Genomic DNA, 18829 nt, shown 5'->3' on the forward strand with positions numbered 1-18829 from the left:
TAAACTCCTCTTTTAGCAGATCAAAAATGTTAAGCGTGTGTTTGCGTAAGGAGCGCGTACATTCATCAAAATAATTATATCATATTCTCTTTTGCCTCTTGGTTCAGCTGCACCAAAAGTAGTCAAAGCGACATGGTTGCCTTTCCAAAGTGCTAGGAAGGTACTTTGAATGTTTTCAGCTTTGCTGCAGAAATCCTGTAGTTTCCTTATCTAAATTGTCTTTCTTGTGTGGTTATCCTGGTGATGCTAAGACAGCGCTCTGCTATGGCATGCTGTGTTTTTTTAATTGAAAACATTTTGGTGAAGTGTTTTTTTTTTTTAGATTCGCAAATTGGGATGTATTTGAAAAATCGCTAACTATTATCGATTTCTTAAAAATCGCAAAAAAGTCTCAATTATGATTTGCGATTCCTTAATTGTGAAATTCGTAAATTAAGAAATCGCAAAAAACGGAATCGCAATACAGGTGCAGCCTGATGAAATCACAACCAGCAAGTGGGAGTGATTTGCTGCACCGGATTGCCTGAACCACAGTCAGAGGCTGTTTGGAGTGTGTGAAGAGTCAGCACAGCAGAGGAACAACCCCAATGGAGTCCCAGAAGCAACATGAGGGCAAGGAGGGAGAAAAAAGGAAGAGGAAACAAAAATTCTCCGACAATGAGCAGGAGGTGCTCATTGAGGAGATGGTGTGCAGCCAGGAGCTCCTCTTTGGGGAAAAAGGCACTGCGAGTTCCTGAGTCAAGGAAAAGAAAGATCTGGCTGGACATTCAGGAAAAAGTAAATGCTGTGGGTGTGACTCATCGCACTGTGGAAGAACTGCGAAAGAGGTGGTATGATATGCGGCAAAGGTCGAAGGAGAGGGTGGCAGCCAGACTGAAGGAGTCCAACAAGACCGGGGGACGATCATCCACAGCAGCAGACCCAACACCCCATGAGGAACTGGTGAAGTCAACCCTCCTGCCTGAGAGCGTCGGTGGTGTGGCTGACATACACATGTCACTCCGGTCCACTTCTTACAGCACACCCAGCAATGCATCATGGGAGACGTAGTCAGATGTATGATAGTGTGTCCATGAGACATAGGAAATTAAATGCAACGTGAATCAGTGATAAGGGAATAAGAGAGTGTCAGAAGTTAGCCAAGACAAATTGTAGAAACTTTGAGTGCAAAATGCAGACAATGACACAAACTCATGTATTCCCCTTTACATCCACAGCACAATCCAGGACACTTGATGGCAGTGTAGAGGGAGATAAGTTTGGAAATCCTGAGGACCAGGCTGATGGTGGGGACTCAAGTGAAGAGACAGAGCACACACCAATCATGCGCAGGTAACGCACATATGTGAGGCCACAGGGGAGGAGAGTGAGCAAAGAGAGGCCAGGCAGGGTGTGTCACACATGCGTGGGCAGGAAACCCCACAAATGAGTGTGCCATGAACGGAAACACGCAGGTCAAGGCCCAGGACCAGCACTGCCACAGATGAAGAAAACAGCCTTTGCAGGTACAGCGCCCTCATCAGATATCATTGCGCTCTATTAATAGGCAGCTCAGCAGACTTAACAAAAATCAGCTACATGGGGGAGGGCATCATGGCCATGGCATTTGCCACACGTGACCTGTGTTACACATTGAAGCATGACCAAGACGCCAGGGACAGGGTTGCCCAGCATGCCAACGCAAGTCTGGTGAACCGCCTGTGCACCACCACCAGCAACTTGACCTGTCGCAGCATTACCATGCAGGTGGAAATGTCGCACTGCTGCCACGACATTACAAGAGGCCTAGCGCAGGTCACCAGTGCAGTTGAGCAGATGCAGACGGCAAACACAGGTGGCACAGCACTCATGGTCTCTAGGGAGAGTGAGGAGACATCAAGTAGGAGTAGCAACACACCTACATTGCCAGATGCAAGAAGGCGCAGTGGCAGATAGGGTGCAGTACCTGGGTACCCAACGGAGGGCACTCAGCCTGGAGACCGACCAGCACCAATCTGTCACCGAAGGAGGTGAACTTCACACTTAAACAGTTGCGTCAATGGGTGATGCAACCCATTAATACATATTGAACACTTTTTGAGGAACTACCTACACTGTGGACATAACGTGCTGGGTACAGCAACAGTCAATGTGCTTGAACTATGAATAAACACAGCACTGATTTAAATCATTATTTTGCCTCATGTCATCCTTACTCACCTAGAGGTAGTTCTGTGTGATCTCAGTCCGTCTGGCAGCTGCCCCAACTCCTGATGTTGGTCTGCCAGGTAGAGCAGGCCAATCGTCATCCGATGTATCTGTATCGGTCACGTCAATTGTGGTGCCTTTCCTCCTAGCCATGTTATGGAGCATTGCACAGCTTGCAACGATTTTACAGCAGGTGTCAGAGCTTTATTGCAGTGCTCCTCCGCTTTTATGCAGGCGCCGGAACCGGCTCTTTAGGATTCCAAACGTACGCTCTATGGCGCAGCACGTAGATCTGTGTACCCTGTAGTATCTCCTATTTCTTGCATTGGCTGGATCCAGGTACGAGGTCAGGAAGTCCCGCACTGCATAGGCACTGTCTCCTGCAGGGATAGCCACAATAGGTGAGTCGCTGTTAGCACCCCCCCTCCCCTCCAGAAGATGTAGTGGATGGATGGATGTGTGCCATGTATTTACCTAGCAGGTGTCCCTCTCCAAACTCTCCAGCACTCAGATGTCTGTGTATCCCACTATGTCTAAAGATGAAACAGTAGTGTATACTGCAGGGTATTTAAGTACAATGTCATTGATGATATACTTAGCATTGCACACAATCTGTACATTCAGGGAATGGTAGCATGTACGGTTTCTGTAGACCTTCAGTTACTGATGGGGGTGTGATGGCCACATGGGTCCCATCAATGCAGCCAATGACGTGGGGGAAACGTGCAATCTGGTAGAAGTCAAGTTTTGTTTGCTGTAATGCCTGTTGGGTGCTGAGGAAGTATATGTGATGTGATAGCCTCTGTAGCATGGCATCTATAAAGGCATGGAAAAAGTGTGACAGGGCACTCTGTGAGACCCCGCCAACCTCTGCTATGACCCCTTGAAAACTCCCTGAGGCCAGGAGGTGCAGGGAGCACAGGACCTGCACATGGGTGGGAATTGTTTGGGTCCTGCGTGTTGGGTGTTCCAAATAGGGTTTCAGCTCCTCAATCAGGTCCAGCATGGTCTGTGGGTGCAGCCTGTACTTGTCATGGATGTCCTCTTCAGTCTGCTGGAACAGTGATGCGCAGGCTGAAGATACGTTCTTGTCTCATTCTCCTGTGCAAGAGCCCGAATACGCAGCCTCCTGGCTATCACATATAGTGCTGCCATTGTGGAAGGATCAGTTGCATTGTGGGCTGGTTTAAGTACCTTGCACCTGGTTACCACCTGCATGCATTTGGTGTTAATTGCGATTTCTTATTTTGCAAATTTGCCATTTTTGCAAATTGCGGTTTTTTTCTCTCCTACATTTCTTTGTGATTTCTTAAAATGTGAATTCCATTTTGCGAATTTCGCAAACAGAAAATCACACAACTCAAGAATTTGCAAGGATATTTGCAGATTTTTCGTTTTGCAGTAAAAGGAATCGCTATATTTGCGAATTCTTAGTTTGCGATGCGAATGTCTCATACATCGGGATTTGCGAATTTTTTATCGCAAGCGCTATTTTTTGCGATTTGCAATTAAAAAATCATTTCATACATATTTCCCTTAGTATCTAGCACAGCTAAGTGTTTTGCTCCCTGGCTTCATCCTTAAGAATTACCTGAGATTTGGATTCTCGTGATGACTTCAAGCAGGCATCTCAGTATGTTTCCTAAAGGTGCAGCTCTAATCCTCTGAGTTATTGCTTTACATTCTTTTGTAAAAAAAAAATGTTTATAGACTATGTTAATCAAGAGTGCTAATCAGAATGGGTGAAGTGTGCTTACCTGCAAGCATGGGTCCCGCCGTGGTGTCCTTATCCGAGGCGCATGCTACCTGCCCAACCCTCTACTTATCGGAAATGGATTTTCCTGAACGATTTGCCAACAATTCTACTGGAAGGCAGGATTTCTGCGAGCCTTTCATCTGAAAAAGCGGAGAATCCTTCTAGCAGCAGAGCTGAGATGAAATATGAAGACTTGGAAATAGATTGTAATGTGTTCTGACGTCCTTCCCGGCAGCAGCGAGAGTTCGAAGCACGTAAATCCGTGAAGGTAATCATGCGGCAGATTTAACCCGGGTCAATGACTTCAGCTTAGTCATTCTCCACTTTTCTGACAGATGGGGTGGATTTTTGTAAAGTTATTAAAAGATCATGATAAAACTTACTTTGTAAATTCCAGGACACGTGTAATTAAATTATGTTAAAAGCTGTTAAAGTGAATACAGCGAAGTTGGATATATATCTAGCTCAGAAACAAATGAGCAGTGTGTTTATGCTTGCAATGCCCCAATCTTGGAGCTAGATGGGGTAGTAAGTCATCGGCTGAGACACGATATCAAAACGCTGTATGCTTGAAAATAATTAAATGCCACTGTTTTCTGTTTCCCGCTAATTTTCAATCATAATTTTGTTGCATGTACTTAATGGTTTTCTAGCACTAAACTTTACCAGAATAATTGTTAAGGTCTTTTTTTGTGTGTTTACAGCGCTTGAATTACTGCTTTTCCCCAAAAAAGTTTAATTAAAGCCTGTTAAACAAGTTTGTGTTCCGTTTTTTTTTTCTAACTCTTTATAACTAGTGTTTTCAGCCTTTTCTTGCAATTAAAACTGTTTTCAGTCAACAAGATAAGAGGGAAAACCGAGCGCAGCGTCTGTTTAAACAGCTCATTTACTGAAATCCATCAGCGCCTTATTCGGACTGCAGGCTCGGAGATGTGTGTTTTTATTGACCATATACATAAAAATTGAGTTACTATATCGCCCATTCATGCCGTCTACTCGAGATAAGAAGGAAATGTGCAAGGCGGAGCAAAAAATTAAGAAATACCACCATTAACTAAAAGTAATATATCCACTCCTCATCAGCCTACTCCCTTTCCACACACACCCGAACCTTTTGTCTTCCACTCAGCTTAATTCCTAAGGACTGGATCTGATTGTAACCCATTTAGCTTGTTTATCTCGTTCATAAAATGAACGAGCCGACTAATAGCCAAAACACAGAATACAAAATAAGAGTCTTCTTACCAGATACTTGGCAAAAGGAACGAGAACGTGCATCACTTATCTCCTATGTATCCTCCCCCCCCCCCCCCCCTTACTAAATTCTAGGAGTCACCCCTTTATGCCAATCTTTATGGAACCCCCTTATCTCCGAATAGACCTAGACCCCTGCTTCTGTGATCCACTAGTGTTCAGAGATTCTAAGCTTAGGTGTGGCTTTCCGTTCTCAGAGTTGTGGTTCCCTGTACCAGAGCTGAAAGAGCGTGCGGGTCACCCAGCTAGGAAATTTTTACTAATACTCAACTGGGCACATAATTTTCATACACACCTTAACATCACTTGGGTAACTCACGCTCTACTATCAGTATATCTTGAGATTTTATACTACTAATTCCTACATCTGTTAACCTAGCAATGTAGATACTAGGAATCAAAAACACATAGGATCAGGGAGTTGAGTTATAAATTAGGTATTCAAGAACATTTATGACATTTGTAAAATGAAATAACCACAGACTCTGGGTAGGTTCAAAGTTTTATCTAATCGTATTCGTATTCAAAAACTTTATTCGATACATAAAATGAATCATAAAAGTATTGAACATACAATCATATCGCCTTTCAAATAGGAGCACATTTGTACTAAAAAACTAATTTGAAAACACATTTAAACAAAAAAAAAAGATTTTTTAAAAGAGACATAATAATAACAATGACAGAGATTCAAAAAAAGCTTTACAGTATAAGATTTTTACAAAAATTCTATACCTGTGGTGCTACCCATAATTCTTTCTAATCTTTAGGGAGATTCTGATAAAATTTAACATTGCACAACAGATTTCCACAGAAGATAAGGATAGCAAATATTCATAACCTTCCTTGTAAGTGCAAGGTTGCCTACCCTTCAAAATTGTTTTAATAAACCGGAGTCTTGGCTCTTTGTACAGGGAGCAAAAGAGAACCAGATGTAAGGTACTCTGCCTATCCTTGTTGTTACAAGGACAAGGGGACAGTCTCTCACCCCAACCCCCTTGTTTAGGAAAAGCAAGTAAAAGGTGAAGAATCTCCAGCCTAAACCGTGTTAAAAGAAATCGCCATTGCACATGAAGGGTGAATGTTAAATAAAACGGCGGCTGTGGTTTACAAGCATAAGTAGTTCCAGTGTCAATTATATCCATAGGAGGCTGATTCGCTGACTTCAAATACTTTATCTTTATGTCTATCTTATAGTTCCCCTTGATTTTCCCGGGGCTGTGGAAATAAGAACCAAGTTCGATTTTGTTCAACATATTGCAGACATAAGATAACCAGGGGATCTGTTTGGAATTTTCTAAAGCCATGCAGTCAGTAATGATTTCTTTTGTTAATTGCAGGTCTTCAGATTGCCAGATTTTACCCCATAACAGTAAAGGGGACATACGGATTGTATCGGATACGCTAACCATACCAATTTCGTCATGACAGAAGGTGTTTGAGGTGCTTTTAGGAACTGACAAGACCCTTTTTATGAAGTTATTTTCCACCACCTGTATTGCGGCAGGCATTTCAGTCCCCCACACCCCTGCCCCATAGGTGGCAACAGATAAGCACTTTGAGGTGTAAAGGGTTCTGAGATGCATGATGTGCTTTTGCCCCAATTTACTACAGAAGCGGAAGATACCCTCTATCGCCCTTGTCATGTTCTGAGCTCGGACCTTCATTACCGGTGTCCAGCTTAGTTTACTATCAAACAGATTACCAAGATAATTAAAATTATCCACTTTCCCAATTATGCGGTTGTTTACCTCGAACTTCCTAATAGACGACCCCTTTGGGCCACAGGACATTACAAAGGATTTTTCGAAGTTTACCTTTAAATCTAAGTCAAGCATGAATTTGTTAAATGCATTTAAACACATTTGCATGCTGTTGCATGTTAATGTCATTAGGACAGTATCGTCCGCATATGAAAGCATAGGAATGCTTTTACCATTAATTTTTGGGAAATCACAGCCCTGGTTTAGTAGGTACTGTTCTAGTCCATTTGTATAAACCAAGAAGAGGAAAGGCGCCAAGATACATCCTTGACGCACTCCTTCCGTAGAAGGTATTGGTTTCGTTAATTCCCCTCCAGAGCCAAATCTGATGGACACATTTGTAGCTTCATGTAACCTACGGAGCAAGGTCACCAGAGGTTCCTCAAAGCCCATATCACTCATCATCTTCCACAACTTGCTCCTGCAGACAGTATCGAAAGCGCTTGTCAAGTCCATGAAGGCCAGGTGAATAGCGGATTTTTTGGCCTTCATATACTTGCCCAAGATCAGTGCCAAATTGAGGCACTGCTCATTTGTCCCCTTTCCATGCCTGAAACCATATTGGGAATCAACTATCAATCCAACAGAATCTGCCCAACTTTCCAATCTCACCAGGATTACTCTGCCGAGGATTTTACAGGCAGCGTCTATTAAAGAAATCGGACGGTAACGAGGATCAGATCTGTTACCCTTCTTAAAGATTGGCACTACAGTTGCCTCTTTCCATGTGCCAGGGATGCGGCCAACCACTACAGCTTTAAAAACATTTAATAAAATGGGTGCCCACAGACTGGTATTAGATTTAAAAAGATCCAGAGGGACAGCATCAGGGCCTGGGGCTTTTAATGATGCTCCTTTCCCTAGGGCTTCCTCAATCTCAGTCAATGTAATTGAAGAGCTGAGGGTCAAAGCCGAGGGAGATGGTAGCACCACGCCCCCTGTCCCCTCAACGCTTGGCATTGTTAAATAGGATTTGGGATTAAAAATCTTACTATAGTGTTGAACCCATTGTTCGGCGGTGACCTGCATAGCTATAGCTTCACTGTTATTACTCTTAAAAAGGGGGCGATTTATGACCTCCCAAAATAGCCTGCTATCTTTCAGTTCTGCTGCCTTTTCAAGATCATCCCAGGCCATATCTTTCAGGTCTTGCTTTCTTTTTGTAATAGCGTCTCTATAAGCTTTCCTACTGATCTTTACAAGCTCTTTATTTCTTGGCTTTTGAGACAAAGCTAATTTTAGTGATCTGTGTGTGGCAGAGCACACAGAATCAAACCATCTAAAGGCCCTTTGGCCACCCTTCCCTTTAGGCTTTTTTAGGCACTGTCCTATATGGCAACACAACTTCTCAAAACTTCCTATGACCTTATGTGAATCAGATCCTGCTAGACATATATCTATTTCAGCTTTACAGTTAGCAGTAATATCATCTTGCAACTGGGACACATTTATCTTCCCCCATTTCAGAGTAACACCCTGATTTTTGTTATATTGAATAGATTGTTCACAGGACCTTGGTGATTCATGTGTCGGAACCCAAATCGATAGAATTAAAGGATTATGATCACTGGTGGGATTTGCTACCACCTCCAACTTATCCACGTACTTAAGAAAGGTACTTGATACCAAAACAAAATCAATTGTACTCATTTCACCCCTCAAGCCCTGAAAAGTCGGTAGATGCAGGGTATCTGGGGGAGACCAGGGGTCTACTACACACAAATCATTAGTTATGATATTATTCAGGGCATCCCCCTGCGGTGTGTGCCTAAAATGGTTTAGAGGCTGGGCATTCAAATCCTCTAAACCACATACATTCGATCCTGCATGATTGCAAAGTGTACAATTAAAATCACCAACCCAAATGAGCGGAGAAGAAGGGTGCCTACAGCTGACTTTACCCAAAGCATACTCCAAATCTTGAATTATTGAGGTATCATGTCCATTAAAGATGTTATAGTACCAGTTAATAACACTGCTTCAGGGAAAAGGTGTTCCAATAACAACACTTGATACCAGTTTGTTTCTACCAGTGTCGAGATTTTGAGATCCTGTAGTTTTGTAGACAATGCAGTCAATATTCCACCTTTTGCCCTTCCTGATGTAGATGGGACAGCCGGGACAGCAAGTGATTGAAAGCCCTCGATGTCACAGGTGGTCCTAGACCATGTATCTTGTAAACACAGGATTTCATGAGAATCCACAAAATCTAACCAAATCTCATCCTCTAGCTTATTTGTTATTCCAAAGATATTCCAGGACAATAGGGATATTAATGAAGATGAAGATGAAGACCCTTGTGTTCCATGACTATTTCCCGAATCATCTCCTACAACAGTGGTATTTGGGTTAAGCTATGATAACCTATTCTGTTCATGGCCCTTGTCTGTGTTGACCATTGGCACAGCAACAGACCCTATCTGTGAGTGTCCAACAGTCGCATTTTCACCTTCCGGAGTTGCCCGCACTAAGTTACCATCGTTAATGCATAACCCTTGGTCTTCTTTTATTCCCCCAGTTTTTACTGATGGTTCTATGGCCTTAGACCTGGATGGCAGTCAATCTACCTCATCTAGGTTCATTAAAGGGTCAAAGCGATTCCTCAGTGGGATGTTGTTATTATAATTATTATTATTATTTGGGAACCAGCCAGGATATTCTGTGCCCCTGAACCTTGGTCTTCGCGGGTTATAAGGGACTTGTATAAAATTTCCCATACTTGGTGGCCCCATGAAATTGGCTGTCTCGTGCCAAGGAGTATAAAGGTGATGCGGGCCATAATTCGTATTTGGATTATGTGCCCAACCCGTTTGGTATCTACCATTTATGCCATGTCCTTGGCGGGAGGAATTTTGATCAGGGAAAGACTGATAGAGATTGGGATAAAAATATTCAAGACCTATACACTGAATGTCCCCCATCCTCCCAAACCTGGCCTTGCTACAAATAATATCCTTGACCCAGTTATCTCTAAAATTTATCAAAATACAATCACCCTCCAGGTCTTTTTTACTTGGACCAACCCAGGGGACCCTCCGAACACTTAGGATTTTTGTGACTGTATCCTCAGTCAGTGGCCTATTTGTATTTAGCCAAAATTTTGTTTTATTTAGGAGGTCCTCATTTTTCTCATATTTGTTCTCTGGGATTAATGGTACACCTGTCAGGATTGCCATGTAAGGGGCACACTCCGGGGGTATATTTACATAGATCTCTCTGCCTTGCAATGGGGTTTTGCTGGAAGCCTGAGGTTTACTCTTCGGAGTTTCTTTTACTTCCTTATTAATCTGGGCCGGTGCAGATTTAGTAACCGGTGTGGTTACCACCGGCGTGTTACTTGGCTTAGTGCCCAACGCGTTCCCCTGCTTGGTTTTTATTGTTGAAGTCGGTGCTAAAGAGAGGGTGCCGCTAGATAGGGGTTGGGATATCAGGTTGGGCTTAGGGCCCTTTTTCCCTGAACTGGTGTTATCATTATTAGTCTTGCCAACAGTGGTAGCTGGTATTTTTTTACTTCCTACCAGGTTTTCCAATAGAGCGGTGTTCTTAGATGTTATGAACTCCAATTGGTCTAATTTTGAATTTATTATTTGAGTTTTCTCCATCAGGGGGTTCCATAAACTTTTTATAAGTTTCTCGATGCCGACCATTAGGTCTTTATCTTCCTTACCGGGGTGTTTTTTCCCTGATTGTGAGATGCTCTTATCAATGTTGGAAAGTTGGGATCCTATCTGTGATAATCTGTCCTCAAAGGGTTTTAAAAGCTTTTTAAGCGTTTCCCACACTACGGTCAAAAATTCAACGTCTTCCCCGTTTATGACACAAAGTGGTGTTTCATTATTCTCCTTTACTATCGTCAGTTTATCCTTCTCTTAGATTATCTCCAGCGAATCCACCGCAACCTCTGATATAAAGTCAAGAGGTTGTGTGATGGTTGCTGGAGATGGGGATGGCAATTTGGTGGACAATTGGGATTTTGCAACCTTTACTTTTTTCCTGGCGTAAGATGTTTGGTTACCACGCTTCCTTTTGGTGTTTGGCCCTTGCTGTCTCTTTTCAGGCGTTCCCCCAGCCTGCTTTGTTAACGCCGATACCGGCACATCTTTTTTACACTCATTCAATTCCTCTATTACTCCAGACATAGGTGTCATTGAAGGATTAGGGGCCGATGAAGTTGATGGTGGGGTCTCACCTAGTGTCAGTATAGTAGGAACAGTTGGCTGATGAATGTCTGCAATTGTTTCAAGCAATTTTAGTGGCTGGGCAGTGGAACGGTCGGGGGTTTTGGCAAAGGCAAAGGCACCTAAGGAGGATTTTTTGGCCGCAGCTATCTCATGTGACAGCCTCCTTGCAGCGTCCAGTTCAGATGACACTCGACGCTGCATTTTGGCAATCTCATTGTCTATAGCGGAATGGGTTTTAGTAATAAAATCATCTAAGGTTCCGTTTTTTAATTTAGTTTTAGCAGCCCTCTCCTTATACTCCCGGGATGACATATTACCTTGTGATTACAGGACGGGCCCGTATATAGCGGCTTAGGGGGCTGGCCCAGCCCAGTCCACTCAGTCCTCGAACGGCCTCAAATGGCCCGCTCTTTGCCCGGTCTTCGCCCCGGTCGCTCCCGCGCCGCGGGTGCCCTACCTGATAGATATAGGGGAGGGCAGGGGGCGATGCCGGCAGGGAGAGCGGCCACAGGTGGAGCACGCAGGGACTCCTGGTCACTGGAGTCCCTGTTAGGCAGCTCGCAGCCCTGCCGGTGTCCAAGGGTTGCTGGTGATTGCAGGACAGGCTCCCCCTTCTCCTCCTGGTTGAAGACAGTCACACTAACGCAGCGGGACCCGCGCAGCGGGTCCGGCAAGGCGTTGTAGGTCAGCAGCAGAAACACGAGGCTCCAAGGCGCTGGTGAGTCCGTGAAAGAATCCCACAAGGCAAGGGAAAACACTCACTTTTGGCTCTGCTTGTCAGGGGCGGTGCCGGCAGGGAGAGCGGCCACAGGTGGTGCACGCAGGGACTCCTGGTCACTGGAGTCCCTGTTAGGCAGCTCGCAGCCCTGCCGGTGTCCAAGGGTTGCTGGTGATTGCAGGACAGGCTCGCCCTTCTCCTCCTGGTTGAAGACAGTCACACTAACGCAGCGGGACCCGCGCAGCGGGTCCGGCAAGGCGTTGTAGGTCAGCAGCAGAAACACGAGGCTCCAAGGCGCTGGTGAGTCTGTGAAAGAATCCCACAAGGCAAGGGAAAACACTCACTTTTGGCTCCGCTTGTCAGGGGCGGTGCCGCAGGGAGAGCGGCCACAGGTGGTGCACGCAGGGACTCCTGGTCACTGGAGTCCCTGTTAGGCAGCTCGCAGCCCTGCCGGTGTCCAAGGGTTGCTGGTGATTGCAGGACAGGCTCCCCCTTCTCCTCCTGGTTGAAGACAGTCACACTAACGCAGCGGGACCCGCACCGCGGGTCTGGCAAGGCGTTGTAGGTCAGCAGCAGAAACACGAGGCTCCAAGGCGCTGGTGAGTCCGTGAAAGAATCCCTATCATCTTCATCATATGTCATGAGCATAAGGTTAAAACCGATTAAACTATCAATAATCAAAATCATGAACAACGTATAGCTATGCAAGAGATAGAGTATACTAAGCATTTAAGAACTTAACTTGAAAGGCAAGGTAAGAACAATGAACATGCTAATTTTAGATCACAATCTTTCGTAGCTTTTGATTAAAGGAGGGTAAAGGAGGGTAAAGAAAAGAAACATGCTAAACCCAAAGACTTTCACAATTAAAAATGGTAGTTTAAAGAAGAACTTATTGCAATTCAAGATTTAATTTTAACTCAAAGCTATAGGGTAGGTAAGATTTGGAACATACTATTAAATTCAGCTTATCTCCTAAAAGGGAGGGTAAGAAAAGGAACATATACTAAAATAGAGAACGATTTAGCATTGACTAAAGGTGGGTTGAAAAATGGAACATGCGAAGGTCAGCAATACATGAATATTTCATTTACCTAAGGATAGGGGAGAAAAAGAACATATGCAATTAAGCTTTACAATATTCGAGAATTTAGGAATGCAATTATAGACAAGCAAAATCACCTATACAGACTTTATATTTACCTAGGATAGAGTGAAGACCAACCCTGGCCACGGGTCAGTTGGAAAAGACTGGAAGAACCCTCAAGGACTTAGGTGCCAGTAGGCGAGCAGGTGCAGCTCATGGACAATCAGAACAGGATAACCCCAGAATTTGGATCAGGACCGGGTTCACCAAAGAGTACGACCAAATACCCGCAGCTTCAGTTGCAACGCCTGCGCTACTCCCTCTCTGCAAGGAATCGGACAAAACCCCGATTGGGTTCTCGAACCTCCCAGCAAAGTGCTTCGCCAGCACTTTCAATTCCCAAAACCCTGAATGGGTTTTTCTTGAACCTTCTAGCAAAGTGCTGTGCAGCTCTCTGCTTTCAGTCACCTATTTAGTGCTTTGGGTCAGTGACAGGTCAGCTATTCGAACAAGTCGGACAAATTCTCTAGCTAAACCTACGCTAGTTATACTGTTTTTCGGGTCAGTGTACCACCCCCCAATGTTGCAAGTGTAAGGATCCCCAATTTTGATTGGGCAAAGGAGGAGGTTAGGTCATCGCACCACCTAAATTTTAGACTTTCTCAGGCTTAATATTAAATTTCTGTACCCGCCCCTTAAATTCCAGGTTCTCATGACATATTCTTTTCGTATAACAATAAATGTTCTATTTACAAATACATTGTATTCGTTTAGAGTTCGCGAGGTGGGGTTCCCAGGAGCATCTTCTCATTCAATCGGCACCTCGGCGGCGATTCAAAGGTCATCTGCTCTGGAGATTCGCAGATCTCGCACAGACGCAGTTTCATTCAAAATGGGGTACAGCATAATACAACAGGCCAAGTTTCGAAGGGTACATGAAATGGAAAAGAAACAGTTTTAAAACATAGAATAAATGATTTCACTGTATACCATGAATTTCTATACTTCCCCTATTACTTTATAATAAACTATAGCTTTAAGATTATACAGAACAAACAGCTTAGTGAAAGCAGCAATGCAAGTTTTGAGCATGTGAGAACACAGAGCAGCCATTTTAGCTTTATTGCGCATGTGCAATTATTTTTCCTCCAAGACATTGAATGCGTCACATGGGTATGACTGACGCATGCGCAGTCTAAATTCCAGCGTAGCTGCGGCCATTTTAATATGCAAGCGTATTAAGGTTAATAAACACATAAGCAAGCTTCACTCGGTCGCCCCGTATAATGAAAAAGGTGCAAAATTAGTAAAACTAACATGTTGGTTATTTTATAAACGTCATTCGAGGTTCATGAGTACAAGCAAGTCGCTTAACGTGCGAATCCTTGCTCCATCAATCCCCTCTTTGATGATATTTACTATCATCACTATTAATGGAACCAGATGCCAGCTTTCCACATTTCACCCATTTCAATCTCTTCAAACTTTCTATTTTTCTCAGCATCTTTATTAGGATGAGAATTTTTCACCCTTTTATAAATTGGATTTTTCATTTCTTCTAGTTCGAGTTCTTCAACATTTCTTTTTATCCCTCTCCTATTGACATTATATTTCTTTTTGTGTTTTCGACATTTGCAGCAAATTATAATGAACACTAATAAACCTATTCCCGCTATTGGCATCAGTATTTTACTCACAAGACTTTTACCTAGATTAGAAAACCAGCTACCTACAGAGGAGAGACCATCAGGAAGTATCTTCCAGGCACTATCAACCTCGAGTGGTTTGAGCTCTCTTTCCAAATTAGTGATGTTTTTCACATACTTCTTAATTTCAACACTTTTGTCTGGAATATACATGCAACAATGTTGCGCTTTCAACATTCTATAGACTCCGCCCTCTTTTGCCAATAGGGTGTCAGGAGCAAGTCGATTTTGTAAAACCATAGATCTGATCGCAACCAATTCGGTATTGACCATCAGGAAACCTCCAGCAGTGTCAGTTGATAACCGATCTACTACTGTTGACAATTTGCAAATTCTGTGTGTATTCAGAGCCACTCCCACAGTAGGTATCAGTGCACTAAATATATCACCTATTATTTCTCCAACACTTTCTCTTTTACTACGTATTAATCCATTAGTGTTTTCATTGCTTCCAGTGACTTCATTTACATGGTATATCTTTGGAAAGACAATACCAAAATAACAGCTTCCATACCAATGATCTGGTAATTTGAAATAAGCCATGTTCCCACATATATAATAGATTCCGGGAAACACAGGTTCTGACCCATTTTTGAAACCCCAACCTCCAATTACCTTGTAATTGTGTTTGCATACACTGGAACCAATGAATATGTTATTATAGTAACTAGTCTTTTCTCTGTGAAGACAAAGTTTCCCCTTCTTTTCAAAATCGAGCAACATAGCAGCATTCGCTTCACCATTTGAAGTGCTCCCTATATTTTCAGCCCATTTAGGAGTTTTCTGCCTTTTGTCATTTGCTTTTCTTTGGAAACTTTCTCTTCTTTTCTCTGCCATATTTAGAAACATTTTCTCTTGTTCGTGTAATGAACATGTTAAATGATCTCTGTGTGCTTCACCTAAATCTGTTGTACCTATAGTTAGAAAGTATTCACCCATATAACGTGTTACATCACTCTTAGTATGTACAGGATTTAGATTTCCACGTATAGGAAGGTCAGAAAATATCACATCTGAATTAGAGTAATAATACTGTAAAGGTCCTCTCTTATAGAATAAACTAGCTAAAATACTACAGGAAATTCTATGTTAGTGGCAAGTGTTGGTAGGTCACACCTTCAGCTACTGAAGTAGGTAGCTTCATACAGACGTAACAGTCTTCTATCTCCATTGCTTCTGCGTAATGTACTAAAAGGTTTGCAAATACATTTAAATGAGTTCTATTCTTGATTCTATGATAATGCAATCCTTCCTCATCTGGTGCATCTACGTCCATTCTAGTTTGTCTAAGGCTAAGTGCTTTCTCTTGTGTTTCTACTCTTTGAGGTGTATTTTTCGTTTGCAGCTCTTCTGTGTCCTTTGTCACTGATTTAGTAGGGTACAAATTAGTATCTTCACTCATCATGTAAGGAATAGTTATTGTTAGTCCTATCCATAGTATAAGTACTAATGCTATACTACATAAACATACTTTGCAGCATGTTTTACAACAATTTTGTCTGTCTTCCATTCACAGAGAAATCAGACATTTTGACTCAAAAGAAGCTTCAACCCCTCTTTGTAACTTTGCACAGGTTGCTTACTCAGGGCAACTTTCAGGTTGCTTTCACTTCTTCGTCAGTCTGATCAGTAATCAATTCTTCTTCACTTTTGTCACTTATTTCAAGGTTTTCAAAGTCCTCCAGCACCAGATAAATCCATTAAGGACTCTGATACTTGTTATTCAGTCTTTTTATTCAGGCACTTCTTCTCTTCGCTTTTATCACAGACTAATCAGTTTTACTGGAGTCTTGATTTTCTTGCTCAAGTTGTTCGTCGATAGTCTTAGTCTTTTGACAAATCTAGGTATTTTATCGCCTTTACTGAATCGTTTAACTGGCACTGTGTTTTGGCCTTCTTCAAGTGCTCTTTTATTCTCGTTCAGTTGTGGCACATCTACTCCATTGTCTTCTTTTTCTTTTCCTATCTGACTAGTTCCAGGTCTTATTTCAGCTTCTTCTGCCTGGTTGCTAACTTGGCCTTGTTCAGGTGTATGCTTGATTTGGCTTTGTTTTGTACATTTATCTAGTTCTATCTGATCCTGTTCAAGCACTTCGAACTTTTGATTTTCTTCCGCTTGAACTTCTGCTCTAATTTCTATCTGTCCCTTTTCAGGCTCTGGAGTTTTTGGAGCTGTGTTAATAATCTGTTCTCTCCCTATCTGGTCTTCCTCATGATCAGATTTGATTTGGATTTCGATGATCTGATTGTCTTCTTCTATTCCTGTCTCGTCCTCACTATCCCACTCTCTATCTAAATAGGTTTGTCTTCTTGTTCTTATTGGATCTAGAGTCAGGTCGATTATTGGGACCCAATCATGTTGACTGGAGCTCGTTTGTTTTTCTTCAGCTACTTCAGGACCAATTTCTTGAGACCCCTCAGCTGCACAACCTTCAGCCTCAGTTTCTTCAGGTTCAGTCACTTTCTTCGTATGGCTGGCATGGATCCACCATGGCACACCTGCACACTTCACAGCTGTTGTGGTAACCAGGATTACTTGTCTTGGTTTTCCCCACTTCGGTGAAAGGCAACTCTTCCGAGTATGTTTCTTTATTACGACCCAATCACCTGGGTTCAAGTCATGTGCTGGAGTTGTTGGTCTGGCGACGGCATCTTCCCCAATCTGGTGAGAGACAGAACGCACTTGGTCACCCAGTTGCTTGCAGTATTCTAGTACCAAATCATCAGATATGCTTATCAGTTTGTATCCTGGCACCCATGCTTGCCGCATTGCTCTTCCCATCAGTATTTCATGGGGACTGAAGCCTGTGTTCCGGTCTGGAATACTTCTGAGTCCCATCAAAACAAGTGGCAAAGCATCTGGCCATTCCATTTGAGTAGATTCACACATTTTTCCCAAACTTGACTTGATAGTGCCATTCAGTTGTTCTACCACTCCAGAAGCCTCTGGACGATATGCACAGGGCAGTTTTTGCGTAATTTTGAATGCTTCACAGGTTTGTCTTATTTCGCTATGGAAATGCCCACCTCTGTCTGATTCAATTGTGACTGGAAATCCGTACCGTGGTATTAGTTCCCTAAGTAACAGTTTGGCTACAGTGATGCTATCATTTATGCGAGCAGGGTAAGCTTCCACCCACTTTGAAAATAGGCAGACAATGACGAGGACATATTTCATTCCTCGACAAGGGGGTAACTGAATGAAGTCAAGTTGTAATCATATGAAAGGGCCTTCTGCCTTTCCTGGCAAAACTATAGTTTTCTTTCCGGGATTGAATTGTTGACAAACCAGGCACCTTTGGCAGAGTGCCTCTGCTATGTTCCTGAATTTCGAGTTGAACCATGTCTGTCTAAAGAAGCGTATCCTAGCATCTCTTCCTAAATGTGTGTCTCCATGTATCAATCTAGCCATGGGAGCAAGCAGACAGTCTGGCAACACAGGCATACCATCAAGGTAAACAATGACACCATCTTCATTCCTTCTCTGACAACCACGTTTTCTCCATCTTCCCCTTTCCTTTGGGTCTGCTGCATTCAGTAAATCTTACTTCTTCCCATGTTTTTATTCCTTCAAGCATCAGAAGTTGTCACCTGTTTCCGTTTACTCCCATCTTTTTATTAATAGTCACAGTTTTATTAATTTGTATTTTGCACAATGTTGGACCAATTGGTCAGCATATCGATTACCTGCTGTCACTTTGTCATTACCAGATTTGTGAGCAGCACACTTGACCACTGCCAATTCTTTTGGTAACTGGATTGCTTCCAGTAATTCTTTCACAAAATTTCCATTTCTGATAGGAGTGCCTGAAGAAGTCAGGAACTCCCTTTGCAACCATAAGTGGCCAAAGTCTTGCAAAACGCCATAACCATACTGGCTATCAGTGTATATGGTTATTTTCATGTTCCTTCCAAATTTACAGGCTTTTGCCCATGCAACCAATTCAGCTATTTGTGCAGACTTGACTCCATGTAAATAGGATGCTTCCACTGGACCTCCCAAAGTGCATACTTCATAAGCAGCGCTTAAGCCTCCGTCCTCATGTCTCATGCATGAGCCATCTACAAACAGCTCGTAATCTTCATCAGTTAGGGGCACTTCTTTTATGTATGGGCGTGGTTTTGTGCTATACTCAGTCAGATCAAGGCAGTCATGCTCAACTTCCCCTTTCACTTC

Source organism: Lissotriton vulgaris, chromosome 6 (genome assembly GCF_964263255.1).
Source record: "Lissotriton vulgaris chromosome 6, aLisVul1.2, whole genome shotgun sequence".
Taxonomy (NCBI): Eukaryota; Metazoa; Chordata; class Amphibia; order Caudata; family Salamandridae; genus Lissotriton; species Lissotriton vulgaris.